Raw genomic sequence first — 12,530 nt, 5'->3', positions numbered from 1 at the left:
TCTTCCAGTTAATTCTTCCAACATGGTATATCTTTCCATCTGTTTGTATTGTCTTCAGTTTCTTTCATCAGTGTCTTACAGTTTACCAAGCATTATTCCTAGGTATTTTATTCTTTTTGATGCGATGGTAAATGGAATTGTTTCCTTTATTTCTCTCTCTGATAGTTCATTGTTAGTGTATAGAAATCCAGCCTGGTTATTCTTGATTGGATGTCAACCATGTGAATTTTACCTTGTTGGATGCAGAATATTTGCGCATTCCTTAAGTATTTTTGAGGTGCTGTTTAATTACTTAGAAACAGTTTGATCCTTTCAACGCTTGCTTTTAAGCTTTGCAGGGTTGGGGTTAGAGGCAAAAGTGGACTTTAGTCTAGGGCTAATTTGCACCGTTACTAATTCTGCCCCACTGCTAAGGCAATACCCTTCTAAGTATGCTATGTGATGCCTCATGTATTATGACATTTCCCCATTATTCCCAGCCCTGTGTGAGCTATAGAGAGTACTCTTCCCGCTCCTTCTCAGTGATTCTTTCCTTGGCCTCCAGTCGTTCCCTCACACACGTGCTTTAATCAGCTGAGGAGTCCAAGCAGTCCTCAGCAGATCTCCAGTGCTCTCTCTGTGTGCAGCTCTCTCCTCTCTGGTACTCTGCCCATGAATTCTGGCTGCCTTGGTCTCCTCAAATTTTCAACTCTGTTTCCTCTTAGGAAGACTCTTGGGTTCTGTTTAGGTTCTTCTTCCCTGTGCTGAGGTCTGGAAATCTCATTTGTTTCCCTTCTTTCAAAGACCAGGGTTCTGGGATACCTATTGTTCAATGTCTGAAGAAGCTTTTTAAATTTTTTTTCATATATTTTGTCTATTTTTCAGTTGTTTCCCCTCCTTTCTTCACTTTTTCCCTATCTGGGAAAAAGTCTATCTGGTCTAGACTTCACCTCGTTTAACTATTCAGTTTAGCCAGCCCAACGATCTTTCCATTGCACCCAAACCAAATCTCTCATTCCTGCTCAACCCTCTCTAGAGAGCCTGAGCTCCAGACTTGTGTATGCAGCTGACATCTCCACTTTGATATCCTATAGTTACCTGAAACTCAGGCTGCCTCACACAGAGTTCATTTTCACCACCCTTACACGTGTACAACCTCCTCCTGTATTCCCTACCTTAATGAACGGTACCACTTTTCACCCAGCTGCCCAAGCTGGAAACCTGAGAGAACTCCTTGATCCCTGCTTCTCTCTTATTTCATTTAATTAAATACCATGTCCTTTTAATTTCATCTTTTACATGGATCTCAAGTCCACTGACTTTTCTCCATTTCTACCATTCTTGATTAAGCCAGCTTCACTTCTCACCTCAGTTACTATTAACAGCCTCCTACCAGGTTTCCCTGCGTCCTGTCTTGTCCCTTTCTCATGGATTCTCCATGATGTAACTAGAGCAATCTTCCTATAAGATAAATATGATTATGTCATTACTCTGCTTAAAACATTCAAACAGCCTCTACTGTTCTCAGAATAAATGCCAGTCTCTTAGCTTACAAGGGCCTTCATGATCTGGCCTACAGTGACCACCCTAAGTTCACTCTTTGACTCCCTGCATCACCCGACCCTGCCCCTGCCATGTTCTATGCTCCAGCCAGACTGAGCTATGTTATGTTCCTCCAAAGTACCTTATCACTTCCAGGCCTTCGTGCCTGCTTTTCCCTTCACATAAAGTATCATTCCCAACCCCTTTTCACATTGGTTATTTCCTACACATGGCCCCTAACTGACCCACAGTCACCTCAAACTCAAAATGCTATAAATCAGACTTATCTTCACCCCGTTCCCTGCCCTCCCCACAGCCTGTTTTGTTTCTTTGGTAATGGCATCACCATTCAGTCCCCCAAGAATGAAGTTTTTGGTGTGTCCTATTTCTCTCATTTCTAAATACAGATCCTCCTCCCTCTACCATGGTCGCTGCTTTTGCTGGAGTCTTCACTATTGCTTAGGCCATGCAGCAACCACGTAATCTGTCTCTACCTGTCTTCCCAGCCTCATCTTCTGCCACCCCCTTCAGGCAGCCTTCATGCCTGAGACCTACTGCAGATGATGTTTCCTCAGTCTATAATGCTCTCACTCCCCTTGTTAACTTGGTAAATTCACACTCGTCCTTCAAGATATAACTGTCACCAAAGCTAAAAGTAATAGACATTTTTGTAGTGTCATAAGGACCTTCATGATTCAGCCTTTACCTACCTTTCCAGCTCTATCTTGTACTATCATCTCCCTTGGGCACTGTGCTCTGGCCATTTTGGCCATCTCTCAGTTCCTTGAATGAGCCATGAATTCTCTCAACATAGGCCTTTTTCTTAGAAGCAGTTTTTTTCTGCCTGAAACATGTCCTCCTCTCTTTATGTGGTTAGTTCCTGCTCATTTTTAAGGCCTAGTTCAAATGTACTCTTTTAGAAGAGCATGCCTTGACCCTCCTGTCTGGCTTGTGTCCCTCCTACATGCTCCTTTCACAGTGTCTTACTTGCCCTCATAGCAATTACTCTATTATACAAATGTACTTATACATTTATCAGACTATTTGGCTGGTGGCTCTCCTCCACAGACTAAAAGTTCTAAGGCTTTGTCACTTAACACTGTGCTTGGCATGATAAATGAGTGATGAATGACAACCCCTACTCTGATCTAAACTGTTAGCCTAAGTGTCCCCTTATCTGTGCTCTCCACCAAACCTGTAGAACTTAATGCAGTTCTGCTTATTTGCCCATGAATCTGTAGTGCACATCTGTTGTTTCTGTCCTCTTTTAGAAAGAATTTGAATTTCTTTCAGGGAACTACCCTTCTCCCATTGCAGACAAGTGGTAAGACTATCAATGGGATGTGCCTTTCCAAAGTGTGGATACTTGACAAAAGCTAGATTGGTTGGACTCTTTCTCTTGCAAGCTGAGTGACACCAGGGAGAAAAACAGCATGCTGAAGAGATGGAACACTTGCTTCAATCTAGATTCCCAGCACTGCCCTTAATGTGTTTTCTAGGGCCGGTTGTTTGGTTTTTAATTTGATTCTGTGGGTTCCCATGTCCTTCTGGTAAATTTCTTTTTCTTTTAAGTCAGTCAGGGTCAGTTTCTGTTGCTTACAATAAATAATCTTAACTGTATGTATCTGTATCTCTAGCACCTAATACAGGGTCTGGCATAGTTGCTGCTCCATACATATAATGAATGAATGGAAGAATGAACGTGACCAAATGACCAACAGAATCTAGTGAGGAGCCCTAAGACCTGATTCTTTGTCTTCCTCCACCTCTTGCTGCCTCTCCCAGCCACTAGCCCAACCACCTTTTAAGGTGGTGGTTCTCTTGCTCTGGGCATTCTTGGTTCCCAGCCCATCCAGCTGATTACATCAAAGTCACCTGCCTATGGAGAGCCTGCCCTGGCTCTTCTTAGACACTCTTCCTTAATTTCAGTTTCTGGCTTTTACTTTGGGGTTCCTTTTTGATGACTCCAAATTTGTCAGGGTAATTTCCTCCTGTCATTTATAAAAGCCTAAAATTTAACCTTCTCCACAAAGACTCCTGGAGGCTCCTGAGTAACACATTACTGCCCCATCTCCAACCCAGCCAGGGATCTTATCTGAGAAGCAGTCTATTCTCATATTCATAAGTGGTTACTGAATATGCCACATATTCCTAGGCTGTTACTGTGCACAGTCCCTCACAGAGTTCTCTGACTAGCAGGAAAGCTTAAGTATAATCTTTAGGAAATATAAACCAGAATAGAAAGTGATCAGGAAGTCACAGGCATAATGCTCTGGAGATACAGCAGCAGAGCTTCTTACTGTTGGGTTTGGGCAAGGTTGCAGATCCCAGAGCATCTCACTGTATACAAATGTGTTCTTGAAGTAGCATGTGAATTCAGCTTATACAATGGAAATGCTACCAACTCTACAGGGACAATTGATCTCTGGGGAAGCTAGCAGTAAAGCCCAGGTCTCACCGGCAGTCCACTCACCCCAAATCTGTAATAAGAAAGACTCTGGATACACAAAAATAAACTCAAAATGGATTAAAGACCTAAATGTAAGACCAGACACTATTAAAACTCTTAGAGGAAAACATAGGCAGAACACTCTTTGATATAAACCACAGCAACATCTTTTTAAACCACCTCCTAGAGTAATGAAAATTAAAACAAAAATAAACAAATGCGGGACAATCCTGCAGCCTATGGAACGAAAACCACATTCACAGATAGACAAAATGAAAAGGCAGAGGACTATGTACCAGATGAAGGAAGAAGATAAAACCCCAGAAAAACAACTAAATGAAGTGGAGATAGGCAACCTCCCAAAAAAAGAATTCAGAATAATGATAAAGAAGATGATCCAGGACCTCAGAAAAAGAATGGAGGCAAAAATCGAGAAGATGCAAGAAATGTTTAACAAAGACCTAGAAGAACTAAAGAACAAACACCTAGAAGAATTAAAGAACAAACAAACAGAGATGAACAATACAATCACTGAAATGAAAACTACATTAGAAGGAATCAATAGCAGAATAACTGAGGCAGAAAAACAGATAAGTGATCTGAAAGACAGAATGGTGGAATTCACTGCTGTGGAATAGAATAAAGAAAAAGGAATGAAAAGAAATGAAGAGAGCCTAAGAGACCTCTGGGACAACATTAAACGCAACAACATTCACATTTTAGGGGTACCAGAAGGAGAAGAGAGAGAGAGAAAGGACCCAAGAAAATATCTGAAGACATTATAGTTAAAAACTCCCCTAACATGGGAAAGGAAATAGCCACCCAAGTCCAGGAAGTGCAGAGTCCCAGGCAGGATAAACCCAAGGAGAAACACGCCAAGACACATAGTAATCAAATTGACAAAAATTAAAGACAAAGAAAAATTATTGAAAGCAACAAGGGAAAAATGACAAATAACATACAAGGGAACTCCCATAAGGTTAACAGCTGATTTTTCAGCAGAAACTCTACAAGCCAGAAGGGAGTGGCATGATATATTTAAAGTGATAAAAGGGAAGAACCTAAAACCAAGATTACTCTACCTGGCAAGGATCTCATTCATATTTGACAGAGAAATCAAAATCTTTACAGACAAGCAAAAGCTAAGAGAATTCAGCACCACCAAACCAGCTCTACCACAAATGCTAAAGGAACTTCTCTAAGTGGGAAACACAAGAGAAGAAAAGGACCTACAAAAACAAACCCAAAACAATTAAGAAAATGGTCATAGGAACATACATATCAATAATTACCTTAATTATGAATGGATTAAATGCTCTAACCAAAAGACACAAGCTCACTGAATGGATACAAAAACAAGACCCATCGATATGCTGTCTTCAAGACACCCACTTCAGACATAGGGATACATACAGACTGAAAGTGAGGGAATGGAAAAAGATATTCTAGGCAAATGGAAATCAAAAGAAAGCTGGAGTAGCAATACTCATATCAGATAAAATAGACTTTAAAATAAAGAATGTTACAAGAGACAAGGAAGGACACTACATAATGATCAAGGGATTAATCCAAGAAGAAGATATAAGAATTATAAGTATATATGCACCCAACATAGGAGCACCTCAATACATAAGGCAAATGCTAACAGCTATAAAAGAGGAAATCAACAGTAACACAATAATAGTGGGGGACTTTAACACCTCACTTACACCAATGGACAGATCATCCAAACAGAAAATTAATAAGGAAACACAAGCTTTAAATGACACAATAGACCAGACAGACTTAATTGATATTTACAGGACATTCCATCTGAAAACAGCAGATTACACTTTCTTCTCAAGTGCACACAGAACCTTCTCCAGGATAGATCACATCTTGGGTCACAAATCAAGCCTCAGTAAATTTAAGAAAATTGGAATCATATCAAGCATCTTTTCTGACCACAACGCTATGAGATTAGAAATAAATTACAGGGAAATAAACGTAAAAAACACAAACACATGGAGGCTAAACAATACATTACTAAATAATGAAGAGATCACTGAAGAAATCAAAGAGGAAATCAAAAATTACCTAGAGGCAAATGACAACGAAAACACAATGATCCAAAACCTATGGGATGCAGCAAAAGCAGTTCTAATAGGGAAGTTTATAGTAATATAATCCTGCCTCAAGAAACAAGAAAAATCTCAAATAAACAATCTAACCTTAAACCTAAAGGAGCTAGAGAAAGAAGAACCAACAAAACCCAAAGTTAGTAGGAGGAAAGAAATCATAAAGATCAGAGCAGAAATAAATGAAATAGAAACAAAGAAAACAGGGCTTCCCTGGTGGCGCAGTGGTTGAGAGTCCGCCTGCCGATGCAGGGGACACGGGTTTGTGCCCCGGTCCGGGAGGATCCCGCATGCCGCGAAGCGGCTGGGCCCGTGAGCCATGGCTGCTGAACCTGCGCGTCCGGAGCCTGTGCTCCGCGGCGGGAGAGACCACAACAGTGAGAGGCCCGCGTACCGCAAAGAAAAAAAAAAAAAAAAAAGAAACAAAGAAAACAATAGCAAAGATCAATAAAACTAAAAGATGTTTCTTTGAGAAGATAAACAAAATTGATATCTCTGTAGCCAAATTCATCAAGAAAGAGGAAGAGGACTCAAATCAATAAAATTAGAAATGAAAAAGGAGAAGTTACAATGGACACCGCAGAAATACAAAGCATCATAAGAGACTACTACAAGCAACTCCATGCCAATAAAATGGACAACCTGGAAGAAATGGACATGGACTTCCCTGGTGGCGCAGTGGTTAAGAATCTGCCTGCCAATGCAGGGAACACAGGTTCGAGCCCTGGTCTGGGAAGATCCCACACGCCACTGAGCAGCTAAGCCCGTGCGCCACAACTACTGAAGCCTGCATGCCACAGCTACTGAAGCCTGCATGCCTAGAGCCTGAGCTCCGCAACATGAGAAGCCACTGCAGTGAGAAGTGCGCACACCACAACGGAGAGTAGCCCCCACTCACCGCAACTAGAGAAAGCCTGCGTGCAGCAACGAAGACCCAACTCAGCAAAAAAAAAAAAAAAAAGAAATGGACAAATTCTTAGGTATAACCTTCCAAGACTGAACCAGGAAGAAGAGAAAATATGAACAGACCAATCACAAGTAATGAAAAACTGTGATTAAAAATATTCCAACAGGGCTTCCCTGGTGGCGCAGTGGTTGAGAGTCCGCCTGCCGATGCAGGGGACACGGGTTCGTGCCCCGATCCCGGAAGATCCCACATGCCGCGGAGCGGCTGGGCCCGCGAGCCATGGCCGCGGAGCCTGTGTGTCCGGAGCCTGTGCTCCGCAACGGGAGAGGCCACACAGCAGTGAGAGGCCCGCGTACAGCAAAAAAAAAAAAAAAAAAAAAAAAAATATTCCAACAAACAAAAGTCCAGGACCAGATGGCTTCACAGGTGAATTCGATCAAACATTTAGAGAAGAGCTAACACCCATCCTTCTCAAACTCTTCCAAAAAACTGCAGAGGAAGGAACACTCCCAAACTCGTTCTATGAGGCCACCATCACCCTGATACCAAAACCAGATGAAGATACTACAAAAAAAGAAAATTACAGACCAATATCACTGATGAATATACATGCAAAAATCCTCAACAAAATACTAGCAAACAGAATCCAACAACACACTAAAAGGATCATACACCATGATCAAGTGGGATTTATCCCAGGGATGCAAGGATTCTTCAACATATGCAAATCAATCAATGTGATACACCATATTAACAAATTGAAGAATAAAAATCATATGATCACCTCAACAGATGCAGAAAAAGCTTTTGACAAAATTCAACACCCACTTATGGACAACTGATGGGAACATGCTGTATAGCACAGGGAAGTCACCTAGTGCACTGTGGTCACCTAAATGAGAGGGAAGTCCAAAAGGGAGGGGATATCTGTATGTGCATGGCTGATACATTTTGTTGTGCAGTGAAGGCTAACACAACATTGTAAAGCAACCATACTCCAAAAATTAACTAAAAATTAACTAAAAAAAAAAAAAAAGATCCTGGGACTCTCAAGTCACCAGGCACAATGTGCGCTGATGTATATGTACAGCTCTCCTGGCACCTGAAGGTACTCTCCTCCCAGGGGTCAGAGCAGCAAGACCACAGCTGCACAGTGAAGGGGAGATGTTTAGTCTGGTGGTTTAGGCTCCCTGCCTCAGCCAGGCTGGAAAGCCCTGACCAAGGAGCACATGTGTGTCCCTTGCCTGGCTCCAGGTGGGAAGTGGCATGCATGATGCAAATCTCTGCTCTTCTCCTCCACACCTGTACCATGCCAGACCTGTGAATGCATAAAGTGCCTGTTCAGATGCTGATTGTCTTTGAAACTAACCATTAACTCTTCCACTGGCATTTCAAAGGAAGACGTTGGTGTTCTGAACTCAAAGAAACTCCTGGAAGGTTCAGAAACTGGACATAAACAAAAGGAGGCCATGCACTAAAGTGTGTATGCACCTAATAATGTCTCTGTATCAGGCAAAATTAACAGAATTACAAGGAGAAATATACAGTGGGTCTCCTGTCATTATAACGGGAAACTTAATAGACCACTAAAGAATCAGACTCACAGAATCAGTGAGAAATCAGAAGATTTGAAAAGAACAGTGAATACATTTTGAACTAGCTGATACAGAGTACCTTACACCTGACAAGTGGAGAATGCACATTCTTTTCAAGCATATTTGGAACCTTTATGAAAACTGACCACCTGAGAGGCATAAACCCTGAGATAAAAACTAACACACATTGAAACAAGCTCAAGTTTTTAACTTAAAAACTTAAAAATATTTATTTTTATGTTTTATAGCAATTCAACATCTAATACATTCCACAACACTTTGTATTTCATTTTGCTCATCATAATTCTATAATGTAAAGAAAATTTTAAATGTTTTCACAATGCCCTGATTAAATAACCCTGAGTCCCCTCCTTTTATCTTAGCAGGGTGTACAACTGTTATCACTTTCTACTTATGCTCTCATGTTTAAACAGCTGGGGGTACTGACTCCACAGTGATATCCTATTCTAGGATGAAGGGGGAGCTCCCCGAGAGAAAGTGTCCTACTCCAGTTCCACTCTTAGGCCACTGAGCCCTGAAATGGACTTTCAGGGAATATAGGTGCACATCATAAGCCAATTGTGCGACTGGCCCTTTCAGTCCCCAGTGACCCACCTCCTTTGATCACTGTAAAGAGCCAGCACAAATTCCCATGGGTTGTCACTGTGGTTTGCACAAAGCAGATGCTTATGAAATAACTGCTGCTGATGACAACAATGAATATTTCCCAGGAAGGTCAGTTTGAGAAACATTATTGAAGTAGATAAAGTTTAGTATATGGGAAAAAACATGGACTTTATTCTATCCTGAAACTGCAGTGCTTCATATAAGAACGCACAAAAGCCAGAAAAGCAGGATAGGCCATTAGGCAAGAAAACTCCAAGCATATGAGAAGAAGCTCTGCTTCTTTAAAAGGGTCTTTGGCTCCAACCTCTGAGATATGATGAATTGCTAAGTGCAAAGGGCATAGGGATAAATGGAATGAGGGCCTATCCTAACCAAAATAGATCCCTCTTTTCTAAAGAAAAGGCACTGTACAGCCTCGAATAAAAGTCATGGGCTATATTAAACATAAGTAATATATATCCTGGCTTGGGTTGGAGGAAGTTGGCAACAGTTACAAACGGACATGCCAGACAAAGGGAAGAACTGAGGGAACTACTATTTATTGAGCATCTACTGTGAATTCATGCTGCTCTCAGTACTTTCACCTACACTCAGTTTAACCCTTACAACCCTTATGAGGTGGGTATTTTCTCCATTTTACAGAGGAGGAAACAGAGTCTTAGAGAGGGGAAATAATGTGTTCAAGATCCCCAGCCAGCACATGGACCAGCTGGGTGCGGTTGAACCAACCCAGGTCTGGCTCTGCAGCTTTCTTTACGTTACTCTACACTGACTCTCAGAGGAAAACAGGGAAAGCGGACCCCCTCATATTAGGAGAGCTGCCATGAGAGCAATTGTCTACCCTTACCTCCCACCTCCTGCCCCAGGGTGGTGTCAAAAGGCCTAGCCATGCCCACACATGAACCATGGGAGTCCACAGAGACCCAAGAGGGGCTGGCCAAAGTGCAAACAGCTCCCACATCATCTTGAGTCAGGAAAATAAATTATAACATAGGATCAGTTAAGCAAAGACAAACTAAAAGAGGAAAAGCAGTTTTATAAAATAAACACAGAAAAATTCACTGACCTGGACTAAATTAACTGACCCAGTAAAATAACTTAGAAGTTCACAAACTGAAATCCAGTCTCAAATGGGTGTACATTGGTGTGGGGGAGGAGAGAGGCCTAGTGAGGAGGTCCTGTTAAGACGAGGTCCCCTGTGACTATGCACTGTCCACCCAAGCACAGCACAGCTGTGACGGTACTGGGGGCCAATGGAGTGTCGAACCTCCATTGGTAGGTAGAAGCCCCATCCCAATGCAAGCAAAGAGGTCATGCACCATTCCCCTTCTATCCTGGGAAGAAAAGAAGATGTCTAGAGCTGGGCATACAGTAAATTCAGTTCTATTCATGATATCAAGTATGTCCAGACCATGTCAGGGCATCTTGTGTTAAGCTACAGGTTTATGAGGGACAGCATGTCAAAAGAGCAGCTAGGACAGGACACAGAAAAAATGGCTCACTCTGCAGTTTGTATCTGAAACTTCATGGAGCTTACCACCTAGTAGGGTAGATATATAAAAATAACCACTAAGCACAGACACAGTCCTTCTCTCCAAACAAAAGTAATTTTATTTTTCCCAGTTGTAGGAATAACACAAGCTTACTGCAAAAATCCAAATGTAAAAAACTTAAAAAGAATGAAGTAAGAACCATTCAAAACTCCCATTATCTAAAGTTAATTGTTGCAAATATTTTGGTGAGTATCTTCCCAGAAATCTCTTTCCACAAATATATGTGTGGATGTGCATATATAATTGTACTTACCTGTGGCCTCAATATACATGCTGTTTGTTCCTGTTTTGTTCACTCAGTAATACTCTCGACATCTTCTATGTCAATAAAAATAAAATTGCATCATCATTTCTAATGGCTGCACAGTATTCCACTGTATAAACGTGCCATTATTTATGTAATCCTTAAGCATCCATTAAGTGATGGACATTATTGTTTCTATTTTTCTATTCTTCATTCAATAAATATTTACTGAGCACCTATTATGTGCCAGGTACTGTTCCAAGTTCCGGGGACACAGTGATGAACAAGATAGGCAAGGTCCCTGGCTACATGAAGCCTACATTTTAGTGGGGGGGGACCAATTAAATAAGATAAACAAGCACATAATTTGAAGGAGGGTAAATAAGTGGATAATTTGAAGGAAGGATGAGTGCTAAAAAGAAATAAAGACATACCTGCTTAGAGAAGGGCTGGGAGTCAAAAGAGAGTAGACTACTTTAGAAAAAGTGTTCTGGGAAGGCCTTCTTGCAGAGATGACATTTGAACAGAGACCTGAGACAGTCGTGCAAAGCGAAAGGTACAAAGTACAAAGGCCCTGGGGCAGGAAGGGGCCTGGCATATTCATGGAATGGCAGGAACGCCCATGTGGCTTGAGGGCAGCGAGGGGCAAATTAAGTAAAGTGAACGTGTTGAGATAATTAGACAGAAATTAGCATAGGAGCCAGCAAGTAGGGCCCTGTAGGTCATGGAGTTTGAACCTGGAGTGATTTCAGTGGGAACAAGACATGATCTGATTTACATTTTTAAAAGATGACTCTGACTACAACATGGAGAATGGACCACTGGAAGGCAATCAATGAGCACAGAGAGACCAGTTAGGAGATGCTTGCTTGTCTAGTGGGGAAAAGATGGTACCTTGGACAGTGATGCTAGAAAGAAGTGGTTGAACAAGGACATACCGTAAAGACAGAAAATGTAGGAAAGGCTGAGGAAGAGAAACAATTAAGGTGATTACTAGGTTTGTGGCTTGAACAGTTTGGTAGGTGGGGAAGAAAATATGGGAGAGAAACAAGTTTCGGCATACAGATCCTGCATGTTTCATTAGATATATACATAGTTATTTCATTTTGGGGGAGGGCTACTAAATTTTTTTTAATTTTAATTTTTTATTGCTAATATACAGAAATACAATTCATTTTTTGCATTTTGATTTTGCATTCTTTTATCTTACCAAACTCAGTTATTTGTTCTAGGTGTTTTTAAAAATATTTAGATTCCTTGGGATTTTTCTATGAAGGCAATCATGTCACCTATGAAGATGGTTAGTTCTATTTCTTCCTTTCCCGTCTGTATTCTTTTTATTTCTTTTTCTTCTTACTGCACTGGCTAGGACTTTCAGGAGTGGTTCTTGATCTTAGGGGGAGAGCAGTCTTTTACCATTAAGTATGATGTTTGCTGTAGGTTTTTTGTAGATGCCCTATATCAGATTGAAAAAGTCCCCTTCTAAGTTTGCTGAAAAATTTTATCATGAGTAGATG

The 12,530-nt window shown here is 41.2% G+C and overlaps 1 protein-coding gene across 1 annotated transcript in view; it reads right to left on the bottom strand.

Annotated features, from left to right (window-relative positions):
• Nucleotides 1–12,530, bottom strand: part of ST3GAL3 (ST3 beta-galactoside alpha-2,3-sialyltransferase 3) — a 232,716-nt gene that overhangs the window by 112,316 nt on the left and 107,870 nt on the right. The window lies entirely within an intron of this gene.

This window comes from Mesoplodon mirus (assembly GCF_964341445.2).
Source record: "Mesoplodon mirus genome assembly, chromosome: 3".
NCBI classification, from domain to species: Eukaryota; Metazoa; Chordata; class Mammalia; order Artiodactyla; family Ziphiidae; genus Mesoplodon; species Mesoplodon mirus.
This window is presented reverse-complemented; position numbering and strand designations above follow the sequence as displayed.